The 25444-nt window shown below is 41.5% G+C and overlaps 1 protein-coding gene and 1 non-coding gene across 3 annotated transcripts in view; one reads left to right on the top strand and one right to left on the bottom strand.

Annotated features, from left to right (window-relative positions):
- Positions 1-25444, bottom strand: part of PLCB4 (phospholipase C beta 4) — a 392492-nt gene that overhangs the window by 303932 nt on the left and 63116 nt on the right. The window lies entirely within an intron of this gene.
- On the top strand, positions 10412-10515 carry LOC129071028 (U6 spliceosomal RNA). Its single transcript, XR_008529189.1, has one exon. It is a non-coding gene; the product is annotated as a U6 spliceosomal RNA (small nuclear RNA).

Below are 25444 nucleotides of genomic sequence, written 5' to 3'. Positions count from 1 at the left end.
ACAAAGGGACACTGTTCCCAGTCATCTCCAACAGGTATTTGAAAGAGGCCTAAAGGTCTCTGATATTTCAAACCAACAGGTACATGTCAAGGATGAAGCAAGGCTCCAGGAAAGTGATTTCCTAAGTAGTCTAGTTTAAAATTCTGGGGTAACCACCTCTTCTTCTACAGATAATAACTTGGGTAAAAATTATCCACAGTCCTTTCCACAAAGCAACCTGAAAGGGTCTTCTAGCGACCTGATGAATAATTCAGGGTTAATAATTCAGACAATAGCTTTACTTAGACTGGCTGAACTAATACAGGCCTGAATTCATTTCAACATTCCCCTGCTTCCCTTTCCCTAAGGCAATTCTGAGGAGAGTACAACATCTTCATATTTTAGACAAGTGACTCCCAGAGCGTAGGAGCCACTGTCAATGGTAAACTACAAAACAGATTAAGGCTGGAATAACACAGAATGAAAATCGATCTCTCTCTCTCTCCCCTCCCCTTTTTTCCTCTCCCCTCTCCCTACCCCCACCCTCACTCTCTCAAGACAGAAAGGGCACTGACACAGGGTTTTTCGCACATTGTCATCTACTTAGGATTGAATAGACATTGTTTTTAAACTTTTATTGGCTATCACTACTATTTGTGGCACATGATAGTTTTCTATTTAATGTAGTCTTTTAAGGTTTCCTTTTTAAATACATTTATTTGTGGTTTTAAAAAGTGAAAAACATTAAATAATCATAGAAGTGGAATACAATCATGGCAAAAATATGAAGGTGGTATCTGAACGACTGATGCTTGGGAAACACTGTAGTGTAGCAATTAAAACAGCCTGGGTTCGAATATTAGCTTCACAATTAACCTTGCCGTGTGAGCTTAGTCAAGTTACTCAAGATCTCTGTGCCTCAATTTCCTTATTTGTAAAATAGAGATAATGACAGTATCTACTTCAAAGGGTTATTATGAAGATAAAGGGTAAAGCATTATTATGAAGATATGGGTAAAGCATTAAAATGGTACCTGGCATCTGGCAAGAATTCTATATAAATTAGTTATAATTAGTAAAATTACAATTATTTATATATATATATATATTTAGGTAAATAATGATATATTCAAACTTAACCCTCTGGCCTGGATATTATAAGATAACAGAGATTTCTTCATGGGCTTTTATATAAATGAAAGAGAAAGCTCCTTATTTTCCTCTAAGTTAAAAATGCAGCCATTTGAGGCATGTTTAAAACCTACATGATTCTCTAGAAGCCAGATAATCAAGTGCTCTGTCTTGAATTCCACTATAGTTTCCTTGCCTCTCTACTTACAAATCCCAGTATTTTATTACTAAGACTTAAAACTGAGGCTGCCGTTCCTTATCCATAAGACACCAGCCAAAGTGTATCTACAACTAAGTATGCGATTCCTGCAACATCTCAACATTCTGCTTGGTTTAAGCAACATCCCAAGAATCACTGTTTTCTTGAATATTGCTTCAGTAAAATACTTTGTTTAAATTATAGCCACTTCACATGCAATAACTTTCAAAAAATCTGCTTGAATATCACTATAGTTTGAATGTCTGTGTCCATCTCCAGTATTCATGAAATCCTAACCTCCAAAGAAGATATTATTGGCTCTCATGAAATGAATTAGTGCCCTTATAAAAGGGTCCTTTCTCACAGGAGTACACAAGGAAATGTCTTTGACCTGGAAGCAGGCCCTCCACTGACCACGCTGGCAGCTGATCTCGGACCTCCAGCCTCTAGAACCGTGAAAAAGAAATGTCTGTTGTTTATAAGTCACCTAGTCTGGGGTATTTCATGATAGTAGCCCCAGCAAACTAAGACAAATATAAAAGCAAATGGGCATCACTTATTTCTCTTTTTCTTCATATGATTTTCTCTACTTTGGCTTCCAAGCAATTCCTCCTCTTGTTCACGTAGCTTACTGTGACTCCCTAGAGTGAATCATAAAATGTAGTGGGAAGTCACTCTCTATTAAGGTCACTCTCCTCCTGTTAAATAGGCATTTTAGACTAAAATGGGGAAGAACAGAGAACACTGCTCAGTGATTCTGATTACAGATCCACACAGTTCAGCCAAGCTCCAAGTTTGCTCTCTATGGCAAATACAGCTTCCTGAACAATGAACTCGAGTTGTCCCATCTACTCCCACAAGTTATCACCTGCACTGGAATTCAGCTAGACTTAAAAAAAAAAAGAAGCAGCCCTGTAACTGATGAAAAAGAAATGGTTAACAATGAAATTAATGCTAGTTGCAAGTATAACCTTCAAGATGTACAGAGCCATTAACCCCTCAAAGTACAGATAATACAACCTGATTGCTTTTTAGTATCACAAAGACCTGCAACATACAACTATGTAAATTGCCAGGGCAGGCTCTACACTAAATAAGAGTCCAAAGTTAATTTTTTTAAATCTAAGTCAATGTTCTGATCCTCTCAATTCTGTGAAAATTAGATCTTTATTTCTTTCATTTTTTTAAACAACCATGTACTCATACCTACAGGGGCAGTTCTTTAGCCTGACTATGAGGCAGGACCACAGCCCCAGGTGCCTGGGTACAAACCTCAGGTTTGTGCAACCTTGGCATGTCACTTGGCCTTTTTGTACCTTCGTCATACCACCTAACCTACCTCACAGGCTTGTTGAGAACTGTAGCCAACATGTGGTCAGTGCCATGTCATGTTAATGTTAGGTATTATCAATAATGGTCATATGTGACCTTACCATGACTTCTTGTATACACGTGGTAGGTATCACCATATGCTCTTTTCAGGGATGAGGAGACCACATGTTTCAGAGTGACGTAACATTCTCAATGTTACAGAGCTTATCAGCCAAGATATAGCATCAGACCTGCCCCTTGTCACCACCTGAAACAAACTGAAGATTAAGAACAAAAGTACCCATGGCAGATGACTGAAGGGACACAAAAAATGTGTTGTATAAAGAAAGGTCTTCCTAATGACTATCATAGTATTTTAAAGTATTGATAATTTATTCTGATATTTCATAGCACACATGAATAGAACAATTTAGTAGTTTAAAATACGGGGAACAGTCAGATAAAGTCTCCCTTTACGATGTTTACTATTAACTACCTCAAAACACTCCCTCCTTATTTGCGACTTCTTGTCCATATTGTTTTTATTAGTCTTATGTATGTAGTAGACACTTGATAAACGTGACGAAGAGCAAGCCTAGCATAGACTCTTAGGTTACGTTTATGCCATATGCCTTACTCCCTGGCAGTTGAGCTATAGAAGACTATATATAGGAAATGGAGCACTACTGCTGTCTCCAAGAACAGCAAGTAATGTCATGAAGCCCACCCACTCAAGAGTCTTACCCACCAGCTGGTAGCTGAGTTTTGGGGATTCCAACACACTGAGGTGGGGAAAAAAATTAATTTCATCAATATAGCCGCTAATATTTTCAATGAGTTGAAATTTTGACTGGATTTGTTGGGTGGGAAAAGGGTAGGAGAAATGGTACAGAAAGGGGCAGGTGTCCACACAGACTAACCTTTTCCTACCTGGAACACTGGAGTAGATTGATTGCTAAAAGTTTCAGTTCTCTACTTCTTCAGCTTTCCACTCACTTTGCAGCTCTTTCAACAAAAGATTGAGCTCGTGTCCCCAACTTACTCTGGGCTGCTTTTGTAACTTGCTTTGACAGAGGTTAGGCTGTGTTAATTCTCAGCCTTAGTCTCAAGGGGCTTCATGCACTTCTGCTCTTTCTCTTGAACCATGTGACTACCATGAAAAACTTGGATTGGCTGCGGGAGGATGAAGAGACCTTGCGGTGAGAATCCTAGGGTCCCAACTGAGGTTAGCCTAGACCAAACTGCACCCAAGCAAGTGAGCATGTCCAGCCTAGATCACCAGAGAAACCTCCTAACCCACAGCTGACCCAAATATGCTCATAGTGACCCAACCAAGGCTACAAGAAAAACATAGCCAACCCAGAAACTTGTGAGCGATAATAAAAACTTACCATGTTAAGTTATTTAACTTTGAGGTGGTTTTTATGAAGCAATAGATAACTGATACAGACATTTTTATCTTTCAATCCCTATTCTGGGCATGCAAGGTTTCTCTAACTAATGAGCCCCTTCAAGTTAACACTTACCAAATTAGATCTCTTAAGACACTGCTTACTTTAAGTATTAATAGGTTTCACATAGGAGGACTCCCTAGTATGGGAAATGTCAAATAAATATGTTCGCGCTCCAAGCTACTGCTAAGATCTGGCACAGTGCACGGCACATGACAGTTAATCAATAATTGCTGAATGACGTAAAGAAAGTGTGCTTCTTTGGATATTATTTCCTCCAGTAAAGAGGGGCCAGACTGAAGTTCATTCAGGAGCTCTGTATATTCTGATGCACATGAGCCCAATGAAGACTCTAAGGATTATTAGGGTAACAACACTCACCAACAAAAGTTATCTTTTATCGTTAACTCAACATGTCTCAATTTTGAGTCAAGGCATTAGCTTAAATCCCAAATGTTGCATGACTGCCAGTTGTCACTCAGTCTCCATTCTGGGCTTCACCAGTAATACAGTCTCAAATGCTCTACTGAAGACTACATTGCCAGGCTCTCTTACAACTACTTATGGCCATGTGACCCAGTACTGGCCAATGAAGGACAAACAGAAATGTTATAAGAAACTCCCAGGAAGGCTGCAGAAACTGGGGAAGCTGCCTCAACTAAGAGGGTGCCTTTATTCTCTCTAATTCCTTTCTGTTCTACATCTGGACTGTGATATGATGACCTAAACTAAACTGGCCCTTAAGTGACCCTGAAAATATAAGTTACATGAGCAGCAGTGGGGGACAGAACAATAGAAATCTGGGCTCCTGACCATACCACAAAATTGTGGAGCGCCTAATTCTGAGTTTCTTTTCCATGAACTTTTATCTTAAGTCACTATTATCTTCTCGCACTTTTGTTATAAACAGTCAACACTAATTCTAACTGATACAACAAACAGGGCTGCTTAGAACATACTTTTAGGAATCCCTGGTCTTACAGCTTCCTACATGGCTCATTAGTACCATAAACCCAGTTTTGAAAAAATATTTTTTCTTCAGAAAAGCAGGCATCACCTTTATAAGAAACGGTGACCTAATTTGCTGTTCTCCACTAACAATGAGGAATATGCACTTACCTAAACACCTGCCTTGCTTGTGGGGCTTCAACTGAATGAACTCTATCTACATTTAACCCCCCCCTTATCACGTCGTTCAGTGAATGAAAATGTACCCAGTTTCCCATTTTGACTCCCCCTTGCAGCTCCTCTTTAAACATCCAGTTACAGAAAAATGTATTTGTTTAGGCTTTTTCCTCACAGAAATCCAGAAATTAAATCACTTTGCCAACGAGGCCAGGAAAACAAATCATTTGTGTTGTGGCTGAGCCATAAGGCTCACATCATAAACACAAGCAGAGCCTGCACAGCTTTGCTCTCACAAAGCCATTTGGGAGAAGATTTTCATGGCAGCAGCTGCAATGTTTCTACCAAAACAACACCTACACTTTGCTAGAGTTATTTTCAGAGAAGAAGGTTTCCCCTACTGCTGTTTAAATTGTTAAGCTGTGTAGTTAAAAGCGTAGGCTCACATGAGTCTGGGGCTGCAGCCCCGGATGGAGAACATAACAGCCACTTCTTGGCTGAAGGACCCCGGGCAGATCACTTACTCTCACTGACCTCAGGGCCTCACCAACCTCAGGGCCTTACTGTAAACAGGAATATCAGCACCTTAGAGAGGCATCCTGAGAACGATGAGCTAATGCATGCTTAGCACTGTGGCTACATGACAGGCACTCCACAGATGAAAGCTATATTGATTTTTACCAAATTTGATGTGAATAGACCGTGAATACCATGGAGAATAATGACATAAGGACCTATGGGTAAGCTTTATTTAAATACTACATGTACATTAATGTAAAAGTACAGACATGCTTAATAATCTATATGCAGAAGCAACAGAACCTTATTTACCCACAGACAACTAACATTACTTTTTCTCCACTCTCTATGACAGGGTCATAAACAGGAAATCAAGGAAAGCTCTCTGAATAGCTAAATTAGACATAATAAAGCCCATTTTCTGGAACATCTATACTGAATCCATTAATAATGATAACTAATTTTGTTAGCTTCCACTAAGAACTAGGCACCAGGTGACCTGATTCTCACGGGTAACTGTTGTGGACTCTGATACAATGGCCAGATCCCACTTCAGGGCTGAAGTACTTACTCCCTTGATCTTGCAAGTGCTGCAAGCGGAATGCACAAAACTGCCATCAGCTGAAGAAAACTACTTCTCCTAAGGTCAAGCACACTCTCTGGGGCAGCTACCCTGAATGGTCAAAATTGGTGACTAAAGGCCCAACCTGCTTTAGAACTCCCCCTGGGGTTGGTGAAGGCTCCTGTTTAAGACTGAATTATAGCTCAACTTCTCCCTTGTCCAATCTTGAACCCCTCCTTTCCCCTCCATTGGTGTTGATCTTACAAGAAAGTATAGGTACTATGATTACATTCACTTTTTACATGAAAAAAAGTCTCAGAGAAGTTAAGAAACTTGATCAAAAGGACTTCCGGTCAAGACGGTGGCATAGGTAAACACAGCTCACCTCCTCACACAACCACATCAAAATTACAACTGAAACACAGAACAACTATCACTCAGAAGCATCAGAAATTGAGTGGAATGGAAGTCTGACAGCTACATAATTAAAGAAACCACGAGGAGCAGAGATGTGAACAGGCTGACCTCATATCCATATGTGGTGGATAAAAATTCAGAAGGGGTATCTCAGCACAGAGCATGCCTAGCCCCACCCAGGGTTCCAGTGCCAGGAAAACAAGTCCCCATAACTTCTGGCTAACGGATTGAGTCAGTGGAAGAAACTTCTGAAATCCCATGTAGTTCCCCTTAAAGTAACCACACATGGAATTACTCAGACTCACTCCATATAAGGTCCAGCACCAGGGTAGTAGCTTGGAAGGCACCAGTGGCATACAGAGAGGAACTGAAGTGTCTGGCATCAAGGCAGGAGCTGAGGGGCAGTTTTATCCCAGAAAGAAAGACAGACAGAGGCCACTGTTCCTTTTCTGAGCCTTCCCCACATGGAGCCACAGAGCCAGCCTTATCAGAGACTCCATCAAACTGGCTGACACTGTTTCCCCTACCCTGGAGATACCCTGAGACTCTATCCCACCCAACTTACAGGCCCACCCAAAGTGTTAATCATGACTGTTCCATATGAATGGCCGATCTTGGCTCATGCTTCACAACTTCCTTAATCCTATCAAACAAGCAACGGATGGCCTCAGTGAGCCTCCAGCCCACGTACCTCTTGCTAAGTGGCTCCAGGCTTGACACTAGCAGCAGCCAGCCTAGATTTACAGCTTGGTTTTGCCTGGGAACCTCCAAGCCCAGCACATGTAGCAGCCATCTCAGATTGCTTTATGGATCCTGGAAGGTGGTCCCAGACAGAACACAGGTGGGGGCTGACCTTGGCCTGCAACACTCAGGAAACCCCAGAGCCCTCCAACCAAGTGGACAGCTACAGACCACATCAGAGTGCCACCACCCTGCCCCTGCACAGCTGATCCTCCACGAAGAGGGGACATTGGTGCTCTGTGGTCACAGCCAGTCCTTGCAGCTGATTGTCCTGGGTAAATCCCTCCAATTGACCTACCAAAAGTAATCAAGGCTCTACTACAAGAGGAGGGTGTACTCAGCCCACATGGAAGGCATACCTCAAGTACCCAGTTTAGAAGACAGGGGAGGCAGTGCCACTGGATCCTACAGGACACCTACTGTATCAGGCCATGCTACCAAGACAGGGAGTCATAGCTGCTCTGCATAATACATAGAAGCAAGCATAGAGAAGCTGCCAAAATGAGCAGATAAAGGAACATAGCCCAAATGAAAGCACAGGTTAAAACTCAAGAAAAAGAGCTAAACAAAATGGAGATAAGGAATCTATCAGATGCAGAGTTCAAAACTGGTTATCAGGATATTCAAGGAACTTAGTGAGGAACTCAACAGCACAAAAAAATATCCAGTCAGAAAAAAAAGATACACTAATTGAAATAAAGAAAAATTTACAGGGAATCAACAGTAGAGTGGATGAAGCCAAGAATCAAATCAGTGATTTGGAATATAAAGAAGCAAAAAGCACCCAATCAGAACAACAAGAAGAAAAAAGAATCCCCCCCCCCCCCCCCAACAAAGAAAATGAGAATAGTATAAGCAGCCTCTGGGACAACTTCAACTTTTCCAACATTCACATCATAGGAGTGCCATACAGAAGAAAGAAAGAGCAAGAAATTATAAATCTACCTGAAAAAAATAATGAAAGAAAACTTCCCTAATTTGGTGAAGTAAATAGAGATGCAAGTCCAGGAAGCACAGAGAGTCCCAAACAAGATGGATACAAAGACACCCATGCCAAGACACATCATAATTAAAATGTCAAAAGTTAAAGATAGGGAGAAACTCTTAAAAGCAGCAAGGGAAACACAGATAGTTACCCACAGGAGAGTTCCCATAAGACTGTCAACTGATTTCTTAAAAGAAATTTTGTAGGCTAGAAGGGATTGGCAAGAAATATTCAAAGGCATGAAAAGCAGGGATCTACAGCCAAAATTGCTCTAGTCAGCAAAGATATCATTTAGAATTGAAGGGCAGATAAAGAGTTCCAAGACAAGAAAAAAATAAGGAGTTCGTCATGACCAAACCATTATTATATGAAATATTACAGGGACTTATTTAAGAAAAAGAAAATCAAAACTATGAACAAAATGGCAAAAAACACAAATCTATCAACAATTAAGCTTAAAAAGCAAACTAAGCAAACAAGAAGTACAGAGACAGATCATGGACATATAGAGTGTTTTGATAGTTGCCAGATGGAAGGGGGATGTGAGAGAATGGGTGAAGAGGTGAGGTGATAAAGAAGTACAAATACAGGCATGGGACTATAAAGTACAGTATAGGAAATGGAGTAGCCAAAGAACTTACACACATGACCCATGGACATGAATAATGGTGTGGGGATTGCCTGAGGGAGTGGGAGTGCTGGCTAGAAGGAAGCAATGGGGGAAAAACTGGGACAACTGTAATAGCATAATCAATAAAATATAATTAAATGGGGGGAAAAAAAAGAAACTTGCCCAAAGCCATAGCCAATGATTGGAATGACTGGGACTGGGACCAATGCATTCTGAAGCCAGAGCTCAAGCTCTTAATGACTCTGCTCTACTACTGCTCAATCAAGTTTGCATTTTTATGTCCAATAAAATAAACTGGGTAACCTGGCTGTTGAACTCACAGTAGACTGCTAAAAAAAAGAGTAAGAAGGAGGAAAAGATTTGTTATCAAAGACAACCAGCAAACAGAAGCAACTCTATCTTTCAAACCAAGGGACTGGTTACAGAGTGATGGATGGCGGAGAGGCTGCAGGGGTAACAGGGAGGCAGCCCACAGATTACCAAGCATGAAAAGCTAGCTTACCTAAGCAGGCGGGATAAGGGATGGAAGTGACGTTATCAGAGCAAGAGACCAACCCGGGCCATGTGGACAAGACTAGAACAACAGCACCAGCTGCTATAGAGAAAGGAGAAGTTAGGTGGGAGCAGAAGCAATGGAAGAGACACAGCTCCTCCTGAAAATACCAAAGAAAGCAGTGCACCAAAGAGCAAGGAAGCCTGGGAAATGTAGTTCCCTGTAACATAGATCTAAGAACAAGTCTGTGTTTGAGCACCATAAAGATACAGGAGCTCAACTGACAATGAGGAAGTATAGAAAACACTACAAAAATTAAAAAACAATATTTAAAAAACAGATTTGTCAAAATTTAGTTTAATGGCAAGTAGTCCTACATACTCAACCAGTCCCTAAGCAAACAATAACAACAGTAACAATGCCTTTCACTTATGTGGTTCTTCACAAGGCACACTGCTATATTAATGCTCGATTCAAAAACTGATGTCTAAAAGGATGAGGCTAAGAAGTTTCAATTATTCTCTGTTTAATAAATTAGGGAGACAGATAGTATGTTCTAGAAATATTCCCATCATAAAAATAGTGAATTTGAAAGTTTAGTAAAATTTCGTAATCAAAATTTTACTTATGTAGCATAAGTTATTTCCTGATATGGTGTTAATGTAGCTATGATTCTGGAAGTCCAGATCCACCATCACAATTTTACCTTCTGTTTGACAAAGTAGGAGCTATAACACAAATTCTTGCCCTCTTCTCAGAAGTCTTTTGCTAACTTCTCAGATGCAGCAGAAATTCTTGGAGGTAGGGAGGGAAGGGACGGATGAAAGAAAAAAACCACAAAAATGTACTACCAGGAATCTCCAGTCAGCGCTGGCTTCTGCAGCGCATATACTAAAACTGGAATGACACAAAGGTTTGCCTGACCCCTCTGCAAGGATGACATGCAAATTCGTGATGGCTTCCATATTTTGCTTTCCTTTTCTACTGTTCATAGATACAATAACAAAGTCTCTGATAAGTGAAATGACTTGACTTACCCAACTGAAGGCACTTCCTGCTTCAACTGCACCCCCAACTTTTCTTCAAAAAAAAAAAAAAAAAGACTTCCGGCCAAGATGGAGGCGTAGGGAGATACACTTTGCTTCCTTGCACAACCAAAAGAAGGACAACAAATTTAAAAACAAAAAGACAACAACAAGAACTACCAGAAAATTGAACTGCATGGAAGTACGACAACCAAGGAGTTAAAGAGGAAACAGTCATTGAGACTGGTAGGAAGGGTGACACTGGGAGCTGGGGCAGAGAGGATGCGTGGCCCCACATTCATGTGCAAATAAATGAGTAGGAACAACTAGGGAGTGACATAGACCATGCAACCCAGGGTTCCAGTGCGGGAAAATAAAGCCTCAAAAACATCTGGCTGTAAAAATCTGTGGGGGTTGCAGTGACAGGAGAAACTCCCAGCCTCACAGGAGGGTTCACTGGCGAGACCCACAGGGTTCCAGAACTTACATAAACCCATCCACCTGGGAATCAGCACCAGAAAGGCCCAATTTGCTTGTAGGTAGCAGGAAAGTAACTGAAAGCTGGCCGAGAGCTAGGAAAGTGGCATAGTTCACTCTCTGGCCCCTCCCCCACAGACAGCAACTGCCCCGCCTGGGGAAATACCTAAGGCTCCGCCTCTTATACTGTAGCAGGAGTGCTGAGACAAAGAAATATGGCCCAAATGAAAGAAGAGGTCAAAACTCTAGAAAAAATACAACTAGGAGATGAAAAGATAGCAAACCTATTAGATGCACAGTTCAAAACACTGGTAATCAGGATGCTCACAGAAATGGTTGAGCATGGTTGCAAAATAGAGGAAAAAGTGAAGGTTATGTAAAATGACATAAAGAAAAACATACAGGGAACCAACAGTGAAGGGAAGAAAACTGGGACTCAAATCAGTGATCTGGAGCAGAAGGAAGAAATAAACATTCAACTAGAACAGAAGGAAGAAACAAGAATTCAAAAACATGAGGAGAGGCTTAGGAACCTCCAGGACAATGTTAAACGTTCCACCATCCAAATCATAGGAGTGCCAGAAGGAGAAGAGGAAGAGGGAGAAATTGAAAACTTACTTGAAAAAATAATGAAGGAGAACTTTCCCAATTTGGCAAAGGGAAGAGACTGCCGGGAAGTCCAGGAAGCTCAGAGAGTCCCAAAGAAATTGGACCCAAGGAAGCACACACCAAGGCACATCATAATTACATTACCCAAAATTAAAGATAAGGAGAGAATCTTAAAAGCAGCAAGAAAAAAGGAGACAGTTACCTACACAGGAACTCCCATAAAACTATCAGCTGCTTTCTCAAAAAAAAAAAAAATTACAGGCAAGAAGGGACTGGAAAGAAGTATTCAAAGTCATGAAAGCCAAGGCCCTATATCCAAGATTACTCTGTCCAGCAGAGCTACCATTTGGAACGGAAGGGCAGAGAAAGTGCTTCCCAGATAAGGTCAAGTTAAAGGAGTTCATCATACCAAGCCTTTATTATAGGAAATGTTAAAGGGACTTATTTAAGAAAAAGATCAAAACTATGCACAGTAAAATGACAATAAACTCACAACTACCAACAACTGAACCTAAAAACAAAAACAAACTAAGAAAACAACTAGAACAGGAACAGAATCACAGAAATGAAGATCACATGGAGAGTTATTAGCAGGGAGGGGGTGTGGGGAGAAGGGGGACAAGGTACAGGGAACAAGAAGCATAGTGGCAAGTCTAAAATAGACAGGAAGGAGGTTAAGTACAGCATAGGAAATGGAAAAGCCAAAGAACTTATATGTACAACCATGGACATGAACTAAGAGGGGGGAACGCTGGTGGGAGAGGCAGTGCAGGGTGGAGGGGAATAAAGGGGAGGAAAAAACTGGGACAACTGTAATAGCATAATCAATAAAATACACTTTAAAAAAAAAAAAGGATCTCCAGTCACAGAATTCAGCAACCACTCAATGTTTTGCCCTTCTAAAGACATTTAACATCCTTTTTTAAAATTATTAACATAGTCTCTCCAGAAGGAATGTGATTTGTTCACATACAAAGACTGTGAATATATGTCAGGCTTTTCCATGTCCCCACCTCAACAAAGCTTCTTTGAAGTAATTAAAGTCCAAATGGCTTGAGATAGGATCTGAGTTCAAGGCTTAGTTTTACTTCTAGCTAGCTGTGTGGATTTATATGGGCCAACTAACCTCTCTGAGCCTCTATTTACTCATTTCCAACATGACATAACTAGAACTAGCAGATGTCCACAATCCTTTCAGCTCTGAAATAATTCTACAGGAAGACAATAAAAGTCTTGTGAGGAACCAGATGAATTCTCTCTCACTCAATATCTCCCAGACATCTTTTTGAGAGATTGCTTATCAGAATTAAAAGTAGAGTCTGTGGCCACTCTGTAAAAAGTTTGACCTCATTCTTGCTCAGTTGACTGTGATCTCACCCAGCAATTTTCAAGTTGGGTTCTAAGGTAGTCTAACTGCAAAAAAAAATAAAAATAAAAAAATAAAAAAGCAAGCCCTATTTTTCTCCCTCCCTGTGTCTACACCCTCTGCCATACGACCTTGTATTGCCCTACAACTCTGGAACCGGCCATGTGACTTCCCTTGGCCAATGAAATATTAACGAACATGATACAAGCAAATGCTTTTAAAGTGCGTGTACTATTGGGCTTACCTCATTCTTGCTCCTTTGTCATGGCCAGCAGAAATGATAATCTATCACACTTGAAAATGAGAGACATATATAGCAGAGACCAGTTGCCCCAGCCAACAGCCAGCTGAGCCCCCAGACATGTGAGTGAACCCAGCTAAGATCAGAAGAGCTATCTTCCCATCTCTCAGCTCTGACCACAGACCTGCCAGTGAGATCAACTGAAATCAGCCAAACCCAGATCAAGATCAGCTAAACCACACCCCCAAACTTGTAAGTTAAATAGGTTTTTATTGTTGTATTCACTGGGGTTTTGTAGATGCTTGTTACACAGCATTATTGTGGAAATAGATAAGTGATGCATGTTCCTTGAAACCTAGCCCTTTGACAGACTATAACAACTATTTCCAGAACAAAAATTCCTTAGCAGTGAAACAAGTCTGTGACATGCTGCATGCCTTAAATTTATCTTAGAGGCTCACAACACACATTACTACTTTTTAAGGCTCTAAGAAGTCCCATGGTAAAAAAGTTTATTTAACTTTGTCTAAGTCATGTTTTCCCCACCTCTTTTACTAAAGACCTCCAAGTATGATTCACTAATCAAACTCTTCTCCAGCTTTATATCCCAAGTCTGGGTGAAGCCTCTATCCAAAATTCTTGCTACTTAGGCCAAGTATCTTATGGTATCTTCTAAGATAGTTAATGGGCCTTCAAAAACAAACAAAATAAAACAAAAATCTTAAAAGTACTTTGAAATCACAAAAGCTTATATTGTTTACAACCAAAATCTAATTAGAAATGAAGGGGAATGTCCCACTTCATTTCTGTATCTGAAAGCGATACAGAGCCTTAGTCTAATTTCATCTTTCTCAGCTATTAAAACTAACAAAACCTGGTGCTGACTTCACCACTGCATCCTTAACATTCTTTAGAGGATCCCACAATGTCATCTTATGATGGTTCACAGCCCTGATAATCAAGTCCCTGAATGCTTTTCCATTTCCTCTCCTACCACTTTTTCTCCCCTCAATCACAGGTGTAATGCTATCCATGTTGAAGTACTTCCAGTTCCATCAAATAGGCCATGAGCTAGTGCTCTAAACTCTCCAGTGTTTGGTCCTATTTCATGTGAATGTGAATTATGTAGCTTTGAAATAATATAATATAAAAGCATTCATATGCTTTCACATTACCTAAAACCAATGTTAAAATTCTACCATGACTATCGTTTCGAAGCTGGCTGGGTGAAGGAAACTCTAAACTCTCTTTAAAGAGTGGCCACAGGGTGGCGCTATATTGGTGGCTAAAGGGAAGTACAAACTCCATCAGAATTATTATTGAATTATGGGAGTTCTGAACTTGGGAGGACTTCAGAAACTACCCTCACATATGTTATGCATTCAGCTTTGTTCTCTAGGCTTTAATTTTATGTGACTACGTGGAGTTTATTCTGCTAGAAACTCCGACTCATCCCCACACAGAAGCCCAAACACACAGAATTCATCCAGTTGACTCCATCTGTCACGCATCAGTTGAGATAGTACTTCATCCTGGAAACTTTCCCTGAAATTCCCCCAAACAGGTGGCAAGATCCTTCTGTGACAGAAATGACCTATATTAACATTTTTTCAATGTAAATGTCTATTATTTGGTCTCCTTTACAGGCAAGGAATTCTAGCTTATTCCCTCTTAGATCCAGAGCCCAATATAATGCCTGCTTCATAGTAGATGATCAATGAATATCAGATGGGTTTGTGGGTGGGTGAGTGGGTGGATGGATAGGTGGGGAAATGACCAAGCAGGTGGGCATCTGAATACAACATGACTGATTTTTGTGCTCTATTCTCTTTATCCTTTCCCCACCCCATCTTAAGAAAAGATAGTTACAAACATTAGACAGAAGAAAAAACACAAAGAAAAAAAAAAACTTGATAATCATATCAGCTGGATAACAGTGATCATTATCAGTTTAGAATTAGTGTAGACCAACTTTTTTTAAGTGAAGCCACTTGTCAAAAATATAAAAGACAAGAAAAAAAAGTAGGACACAGTAGTGTCTTTTTTTTGCTAATCACAGAAAATCACAAAAATGTAGGAAGGGTTTTCAGAGTTGCATGGGGTCAGATTTCCTCCTTCCCACCACAAAATTCACTGGAGAGATATTTTTGTTTCTCATTTACTTTCACCCTGGACACCAAGTTCACTACCCTGGTTACCCCATCAGTTGTCTTCTTTAATGCAGACAGAAATAAGGGAAACAAACCTAGATAAGACATTTGAAAACCCAGAATGTTTTGCCTCTGATATTTTTTCTCACATGCCTTTTGACCACACACCAAACACCCAAAGTACCTCTGGCACTTTCAGGCAAAGCTAGGAAAACACATGTGCCATTGATGCAAACATCCTGCCAACTGACACCATGCTGTGGCCTCAGGGAAAGTCACATGGATGATTTTTTGGCTATGTATGTGTTCAGCCTTGTTCTCTAGGCTCTAATTTTATTTGAACTTTCTTTTGACCACTTAGACACTATATTTGACAACAAGAGTTGCACAGTATTTTCACAAGCTAGAAAAATCTGAAACAATTTTTCCAAATTGTTTTAACCCTAAAGTTAGGTAAAAGCATAATCTGCCACTTTTTTTTTTAATATGCCGTATTTCCCTAGTTTCTGAACTCCCTACAAAAGCTCCATCTAAAACTATAAATAAGAACCTGGCCACTTACTTGTGTCATCTACAAACCACATCAATGGTGGCAGCAGAGACACTGTAGCTCGATCTCCCAAATCTCAACCGGAAAGAGGTGGTAACAGCCCAAGTCTTGGAGCAGCTCTGTCCTTTGGAAGCTTTTTAAACTTTCAAGAATTCATTTCTGCCTCCTACAGCCTGTTTTTCTGCATGCATTCTTTCGAGACATCTGCATCCCCTGGGAAGAGATAGAAGTGATACCAAATAAAACAAAAAGCAAATTTCAGGGGGACTTCTCGAGTAAATGCTCCCAAATAAAGAGTAATTTCTTCACTTTGTCCTTCCCTTTCTCTCATTAAGCCCCCAATAAAGCTAAATTCCTCCAGGTTATTTATTTATAAAAAAAAAACCCCACCAGACAACCACACCAGGATCCCTTTTTCGGAAGGGAGCCCTGGCAGCTACTCCCTGAGATCACCGCCATCAGGGCCTCCACAAGGCACGGCTGAATCCACCCCGTGTTTCTTGCCAACGCTATTCCTTTATTGGCCATGAACAGTTACAGTCAGACTTAGCAAGTTCTGCACCCTGTATAGTATAATCTCCTAAAACATCAGCTGAGAGTTTAGAGGCCAAATTTTTAAATAGCATCAATTAATAATCGTAGTAATAATGAAAGAACTGCCAAACTGCTATGTGAATTCTGAAACCCAAAGTAGAAGCTCAGGTAAATGAAGCAAAACTCCTCCCCCTGTCACTTATAAATGTCCCATTTACCAATGGAAATTTCTGGACCTTGAGAATGCAAAACGTGAGCATGTAGTATTTGGGGTTTTATGCACTTATTCAAAACTTACTGAGCGCTGACTATCCCTGGATATAAAGTTAAAGATTATTGACAGCTGATCTCAAGGAAGTTACAATTCCACTCCGAAAGAAACTTCTCATGCAATTGGTTCATTCACTCGATAAATGATTGCTGAGTACTTGGCACTGTTCTAGGAATTAAGGATGCGACAGCAAACAACACAGACAGAAATCCCTGCTGTCATGGGATTTATATTCCAGAGGGGTACAAAGAAAACACCTAAGTTAATAAGCGGTCTGGATACTATGGATACTAGACAATACTAAAGGCCATAAAGGAAAAAGGGCTAAAGTATGGAAGGGCCAGGAGTGTAAGTCAGGGGGATGGCGATTTTAACAGAAGGTAAAGGAAGTCCCTAATTAGCAAAGATAGGAAGGAGGAGAGGACAAGTCCTACAGATACTGGAAAGAAGAGCTTTCCAGGCAAAGGGAAAGCACGCAAAGGTCCCGGAGGAGGCGGGCCTAGTGGGATGAGGAGCAGCAGTTGGCAATGGTGGCCAGCAGCAGTGAACAGTGGAGAGCGGCAACAGATGAAGTCAGAGATGAAAAGGAGGGGATGGTGCCAGGCCCCGCAGGCCCTTGTAAGAGCTTCAGCTTATGCTCTGAACAAGACGGGGAGCCACTCTAGGCTAGGAGCAGAGAGACATGACCTGACTTACATTAAAAGAATCACTGGGCTGCTGTGTGGAGGGCAGACTCTAGATGGGCAAGGACAGGAACAGGGTAAACAGCTAGAATCCAGGAGAAGAAGGATGGTGACTGGACCAGGGGCAATGATGACAGTAATACAAACTGGTTAAATTTGGGATCTGTTTTGAATGTAGAACAGATAGAATTTACTGATGAAATGGATGTCAGTATTTGCAGGTAGAGGTTCTTTTTTAAATGTTCTTACTGAAAATGCCCAGTAAAGCTCCAAATTTGTGTTCATTGGGTTTATTTAACCCAACAGATTCTGATGGGGTCCTAATTTACATCTTCAGCCTTTATCTTCCAGCTGAAACGCAGTTATCTGCCACTGCTTCCAAGGAATTTCATTCCTCTGGTTCACTCAACCTGAGCATGGCCATCCATTCCTAACCTTGGTTTTGGTAACCATGGAACGAATTTTCCATGCGCCCAGGTTCAATATCCCTCTGTTTCTTGCTTCTCTGTCTTCCCCACTGTAAATCCAGACATGAAACTCCACCCATTCTTCCTCTGAACCCTATTTTGTACACTTCTCTCCCTCTCGGTTTCAACTGCCTCACCTCAGGTGCCAACTACAATGATCTCCAAGGTGGTCTCACTGGCTCCAACCTCTCCATCAAAACCACCTAGCCAACTGCCATCAAAATAATGTCCTGAAAACACAGGCTTTATGATGTGACTCGCACTGCTTTCAGGCCTTCAGTCCTCACATGCTGGCCTGCAGAAGTCTCACCCAGTGGCTTGTCACAGCTCTCCACTCCCTAAACCCTCTTCCCTGCCCCTCAGGCATCCACTGCCTCTGCAGCCTCTCACTTTACATTCCCAGTCCGCAACGCCCCCTCCCTTCTGTGCATCTTTCCTAAATATACTCACCCACAGAGACTCAGCTCCAGTCCTGTCCCCTCCTATACAAACACCTCTGACTACTCCCACCCCTCTTCAGGTGCCACTGTGGCCCTCCTTATCTGCCCTTTCACTGGGACCTCCTGTCACAGGCGCGAGCCATTACTTCCCAGGTAGGTATAAACTTCAAGGTCATACGCCAACTTGTCTTCACTTTTACACTCTTCACTGAGACATTTATAGAGTATTCAAAACCTATTACTGAATTAAATTATTTCAGTTAAAAAAGTTAACTGAAACATACTGCCCTCCATCTTAATTTTAATCTTGGAAAATAAGGAACTGAAAAACCCTAGAATACAAAGGACATAGAATCTTTGAATAAAACAGTCCCAATCATGTCTTATGCTATCTTAGTTTCTCTTCTGCTATTTTGATTCCTCCGCTAACTTTGTTTTTAGATAATGTGCCACAGAAGACCAGTACAAAAAGTTATGGCTGCAGTGATCTCAGGAAGATCATGCTGACAGACACATCATATCCAAAGCTGTAATCTAACTGATCTTTGCCTTACCCTCAAGCAAGACCCTGGCTTTGCAGGAGAGTCAGCAGGAATGGAATGGGCAGTTCTAGCTCAAAGTCACAAAGTCTGACCATCACTGAGACCTCTGGGTATGGATCTGGGGTCACATGGTGGTAGAAGCAAAAGAATGAAGAAAAAGTAGAAGTTGGCTTTTACTTGGCCATTCATGGTCTCTCTCCAGGCAGGAGTTCCTGCTACATCTCAGAAATTACCACACAACCTCCACCAGTATGTTCTTAATGGTAAGACTTCACTGGCTCAAAAATCACCATTGCAGGGAGGCTCCCTGAGAAATCATGTCCCTATAGTCCCCAAAACAGACTACTTTTAACTTATCAAGAGAAAATTCTCTCCCCTTGATCCTTACTCCTTTAAGGCAACTACCTCTAGTTTTTAATTCATGCAAACAAATATTTGCCAGTACCTAGCATGAGCCATGCACGGCCATTGCCACCTGAAGAATATTGACACATTCCTTTGCCTTCTAGAGGCTGCCGTGGGAGGCAGATAGCAATCAAGGAGCCATGCAGGTATAAAATTACAAACTATGATTAGTGTGATGAAGGACAAGAAGATGGAACAGGGGTGACACTTAACCCAAAGGGTTCCATAATCCCCTGCAGAAGTGATGCTTAAGCTAAGACCTGAAGAGCAAGTTGTAAGTTAAATGACAGATGGTGAGAGAGAAGAGAGCCTTCCTGTCACAGGGATATGGAAGGACAGAACACAGGCTGAAGGGAGCCAGTGCTCCACTGCAGTAACTTGAAAAGAAAAAGAAAAAGAAAAGAAAAAAGCAAAGCTGGAGAGTGAGGAAGAAATGGCTAAGAAGTTAGAAGGCATAAGGTAGGCCACACAGAGCTTTGTAGAATCTGGAAAGGAAAAAAGTCTCTAGCCTTAGAGGAAAGGGCAGACTCTGAAAGTTCCTTCAAATGATCTCCTGTGTACAGATGTTGTCTACTCATCTGCCATTACCTCTTCCAACCACAGTCTTTTCAGACAAGCAATCCCACCTCAACCCCTCAAAGGAAATCTTCAGTAGCACAAGATTTGGTCCTCTCAACACAGATGAGTGGGCAGCAAGTAACTAATAGGGGTGTCTCTGAGGAGCATTTGAACTTGGAAGCATTAAGAGACACAAAGGCTACAGCTAATTAGTGATGAACACTGAACTAAAAAGTTTCCATGAATAGTGGGTCTGTGGGACATGTTGGTCATATTGAGCCATGGGGGCGGGGGGGGGGGGGGGGGACAGAAGCTGGCCTTGTGTCTGCTTTAATGGATAGAATGCAGCTGGAGTGGCCCTCTGGGATTTTTGAGTCCCAGCCTTGGAGGCACTGGCAACTTCACTTTGGTACATTTGTAATGTTCCCTCTTTTGAACACAGTCCCCTGGCTGTGAGAAACCCAATCCATCTGGGGAGGAGCTCCAGGAAGAGAAGTGAGGTGCTTCAGTTGGCATCCTAGTCGAACTCCCATACTACAGCCAGCATCACCAGCCGACCACGTGAATCATGTGAACATTCCAGTTTCCATGAACCTCCAGATAACTGCAGCCCCCGCAGCACCAGGCGGAACAGATGAACTGCCTGGCTGAGCCGTGTCAGCCCACAGCCTCCTGAGGGATGATAAATGATGGTGGTGGTGGTTTTAAGCCAATAAGTTTTAGGGTATTTTGTTACTAAGCAAGAAATAACTAAAACAGAACTAGAGCAAGGTCGCAAATAAGGTAAGGAAATAATAAAGCAGATACACAAAGAGAAGCAGAGGTGGAGGTCCAAGCTTAACTCTGGACATTCCCACTCTAGTTTCATGCTCCTGCCACCAACCAGGAAACCCCCCAGCTTCTTTCCATTCCCCCATTCTCTCCCTGGTATGCTCTCACCCTGACACCCACTGCTTTTTCTTGACAGACAACTGCATCTTCATTTAGATGCACATAATACTGTTTATATCTATAATTCTTAAAATATTTTCCGTAAGTATTTGTTTTAACTTCTACTTTCCCAATGACATTGTGATTTCCTTGGAAGCAGTGTATTCATTATCAACACCATAGTGCTTAGCAAAGTGCCTCAATCACAAGGGGCCCTCTGTAAAGATGTGCAAATGAGGGCTTTCTGTGGCTAGAGTGCCTTATTCTAAGCAGCCTGAAATGCCTTTCACACCAGCTTTTTCTTTTAAACTCTCAAAAAAATGGATTATAACCCATTAGAGGGATGAGAAACATAAAGAATTAAGAGGAAAAGACTTACTTATCTAAAATTAGAATACATGGGAGAAATCTCTGAAATTTCCAGATGGATGGATTTATTTCACCCTTGTGTTTCTCTGAATTACATATTATCCACCTCACAGAGTCAAATACATTATAATTAACTGCATACATGGCCGTAATAAGGCAGAGCTTCTAATTTTTAATTCACTACTCAAACTGAGCTACCCAGAGAGTAGACAAAAAAAAAAGAATTACCAATTATAGCCAAAGGCACCCTTCCAAAAATGTCTTCTGTTATAAGTGCCCCTTATATTGTTAATGCTTCCTACATGCTGAGTGTCCTTAGGGCTCAAGTACAATTTATACTTCATTATCTTATATCTTCATAATGTCTCTAGCTATTTCATCTCATCCCAGTCTGTTCAGAAAGCAAACTCCTTAAAGATGGTGTCTCAGTCAGCATCCCAGCAGGAAACAGATGGAGCGCTCACATGAGACCTTTGGGAGAGTTTAATGAGGGATTATTTACCAGGTGTGGGCAGGGTTAAGGGAAGACAGCCAGGGAATGTGAAGTGCACTCAGTTTGAAGTGGCAAGAGGACAGAAAAGGTAGCTGCAGCTATAGGAGAGGGTCTCCCAACAGACTCTATCGCCTCCAGGAGGGCGACAGAGACACTCATCAGCCTGGTGGCAAGAAGAGCCCTCAGGGGATAAACAGGCTGCTCTCGTGGTCATCTTCCCTCCAGATCTCTGCCAGAGCCTCCCAGTGCCTGACTCCATCCAGAAGCACTGAATGCCCAGCCTGTGGGACGAGAGCAGGCTGCAGAAAGCATACGTGGATCTGGAGGGGCAAATGGAACATCCCACTCCAGCAGTATCGTATTTCATACTTGTTTCTCGGCCCTCTCACTGCCATATTACGGCACTAGACAAACAGACAGAAAGAAGAGCCAAGACACAAGGTGTGCCAGAACCGTATTGGTTAGGAACGCTCCACTTGCCCCCACTGCCATTTCCTTCTGAGCACACAGACATCGCCCCTCCACTTCCCCTGCGCACTCAGTTCCCAAGCACAGAGCGAGGCCCGACTCTAGGAACCAAGACTCTGTGGACTTCTTGGCAACAAGAGACTAGGACTAAGGGCTCCATGAGAGGCCCACAACAATGACAGAGTTGGTAAATAAAGAGCCTGGCCCCTTACATCTCTAGTGGACTACCCTGAAGCACATTATACACAGTCTAAAAGACAATGCTCCAGCAGATCGGAGCCTCAGTGACCCAAGGTAGAAAGAAGCTGCTTGTCAGGACACCGTATACTGGCTGCCTTTCCTTCTTTATCTGACTTTTGCACTCCCCTCCTGCTGCTTCCTGCGACCACCTCCCACGTTAGCTACTTGCACTCCAATCCTTGTCTCTGACCAGTTTGGGCAGAAGCCAACCTAACACAATGCATGAATAACAACCCATGCCTCAGAAAACAGACACATTGAGAAGAGCATGCATATGCCTACACGTGGGTAGTACAAATCCTGTCTACAGCTTTTACTCTGCACCGAAGTACACGTGTACTGAACTTGAACTTGAAGTAACAAAATTTGACTTCTAGTCTCGGACTTGGCTTTAGACAAGCTCTGTGAACTTCAGCAAATAACAACCTCCTCAGGCTTCAATTTCCTTATCTGTCCAATAAACTTAGCAGAACCATTAGGTTTCTTGTCCAGCTGTAAAGCTTGCTAAAAACTTTTAGCAGTAAAAGAGACATAAATCATGCCCAACACCTAGACGGACACAAAATGTCATCCTTGGGAGTGTTTTTTTAAACTTAGATAATCCAGAAAAAGCAAAAAGCTCTTTCAGATCATCATAGAGAAAATAACCTTTAGAAACTTAAAATTTAACCTATCAACCACATGACTATTAGATATTAGTATTTTAAATCAAATTTCCTAGATTTGATAACATACCTACAATGAATTATTTTAAAACTCACAAATATTTTATAAATATTTATATAGCAATAAAAACTCAAGCTGGGTATTTCTTATAAATTAATACTTGAAGAGATAGAGACCTGCTTTGTAGTTCTGATTCTGCCACAACGTCATGTCTCCTGAGCAAATAATTTCACCTCCTCATTCCCCACCCCCAGCAGCACTTCCAAGAGCGGCACCTCATGCATTCCATAAGCAAGGATCAACTAACAAATTAAAGAATGGCCCTGAGCCTTAGTTTTATTAAACAGAAAAAAGGAGTGGTAAGGTTGCATTAACCTATTTCATCTTGACAATCTCTTCCTACCCTAACATTCCCCAACATTTCTGAAATGAAACAGAATATAGTCATCCAAAATTCAACAGCTCAAAAAATTCTCTGAAAGCCATGGCCTTCGCCAAGAGTAGCCACTCCACAGCACTGCTCCCTGACTCGGGGGCAGAAGCCACTGGATCCCGATTCCGTAACCTGATTTTCAGTGCCGGACATGCAGAGCCGTGGAATGAATGAGGATGGTGTTTCTAGTTCTCATATTTAAAATAATGGCAAAAATCATACCAACCACCAATCATGAAAGAGACCATTCTGTCAGGTGATCAAGATCTCATCTCAGTAATATTTGGAAACATATTACAAGCAAACAAAAAGCTTCTGGAAGGAGGGCGGGAGGAAGCACAGGAGAATATGGAAGGAGAAAGATGATTAAAAGGGAGCACATTCATAACAAAGGCACCATCTGTAATAAAATGGAAAACCTGGAAGTCACAGTGAGCCTCTTGGAAAGACTGTTTGGGGCCATGAGCCTCTTCCAGCTTTGTCTCGTAGGCACAAAGGATTCAAGAGTATTTGAGCATGGGAAACAAGAGAAGCGGGATGAGAACCAGGAGGAAAGCTCTAATTTTGTATCTTTGTGGGTATACTATCAAAGGCAGAGTTTCCTTCCAATTTCCTCCAACATGAAGAATGGTCAGCTGCTTCTCTATGATATTTCATCTGAGTTTCAGGGCCAAAAGGGAAGAGGAAAGAAAAAAGTGAGGTTATACAATGTCACTTACTAAAAAGTAAGATATTAAATTATCCTATAACAATTATAAATTTGAACAAAGTTATAAATGCTAATGTATTATTTACATGCAAATTATAGAATATATTATTTAAAATATTAAATTACTTTGAACATATTAATATGAATAGCTAAAATCTACCTGTCAATGTAAGTGGTTCTCAAGATTAGGTGCATAACAGAACTAGCAGAGAAACTTTTAGACATTCTGAAACCCAGGACACACCAAAATCCAATGATATCAACATGTCAGAGGACAACCAACAACGGTTTTTAAAGTTGCCAAGGTGACGCCGATGTGCAGACAAATTTGAGAACTGGTCTACATTATCTCAACTTAATGCTATTGTGGCTTGAGGCAAAAGACTTTGCTTGAACCAGTCCCTCACTTCCCTAAAACCCTCCTTGCCCTGGTCCCCAGAGGTGGACATCTGGGGCACAAAACTTCATCTCCCCCCTCCACACCTACCTGAGGCTGCCTCTCTACGCCCTAAAGCCCACCTGGAATTAAATACTGATGCCTGCTAAGGGGCTTAAGTGGCAAGAAAACCTGTGGAAAAAACACCAGGAAGGGCAGTGACAATAAAATCATGTACAGCAGTGAGAACAATGTCCACAGTACCTTTGTAAGAATGAGTCACCTCCTGGCAAAGAAAACTCGAGGAGGGTGGGCCATGCATTGCACTCAACACATGTTGCTTCAGATCCTTTTTCACTGATCTTAGCCAAACATTCATTCCTTTAATCACATATTTACTAGACATGTGGCTTGGTGCTAAGCTTACCTAGCTTGTAGGGAAAACAGACTTATAAAAGTTACTGCAACTCAAATTAGAATGATGGAAGTAGGCACAGGCATTGTGATAAAATACACAGGAAACTACCTTTAGGGAAAGGGATTCGGACTGCAGTAACAAAGCACAGAGCCCAAGGTTAGAAGATATGGAATAGGAAGCTTTTTGGTATGGCATATGGAAAATGCATGAGAGACATAAGGTCAGAGGTCAGGAAAAGCAGCAACACCTAGGAGTTTAGGCCTTATCGTATAGAGCCAGATTTCCCAACAGTGGGGCCAGTGACATTTTGTGCTGGGTAATTCTTTATTGTGCGTCTGTGCATTGTAAAATGTTTAACAGCATCCTTGGCTTCTACTCATTAGATAGTAGCAGCACCACACACCCCCAAAGCAGTCAGTAATGTCTCTAAACATTACCAGATGTCCCTTGGGAGCAAAATCACCCCTAGTTTAGAACCAC

The sequence above is a fragment of the Pteronotus mesoamericanus genome, unplaced genomic scaffold, assembly GCF_021234165.1.
Source record: "Pteronotus mesoamericanus isolate MK-2021 breed Mesoamerican mustached bat unplaced genomic scaffold, CSHL_Meso_final contig_25, whole genome shotgun sequence".
Taxonomy (NCBI): Eukaryota; Metazoa; Chordata; class Mammalia; order Chiroptera; family Mormoopidae; genus Pteronotus; species Pteronotus mesoamericanus.
This window is presented reverse-complemented; position numbering and strand designations above follow the sequence as displayed.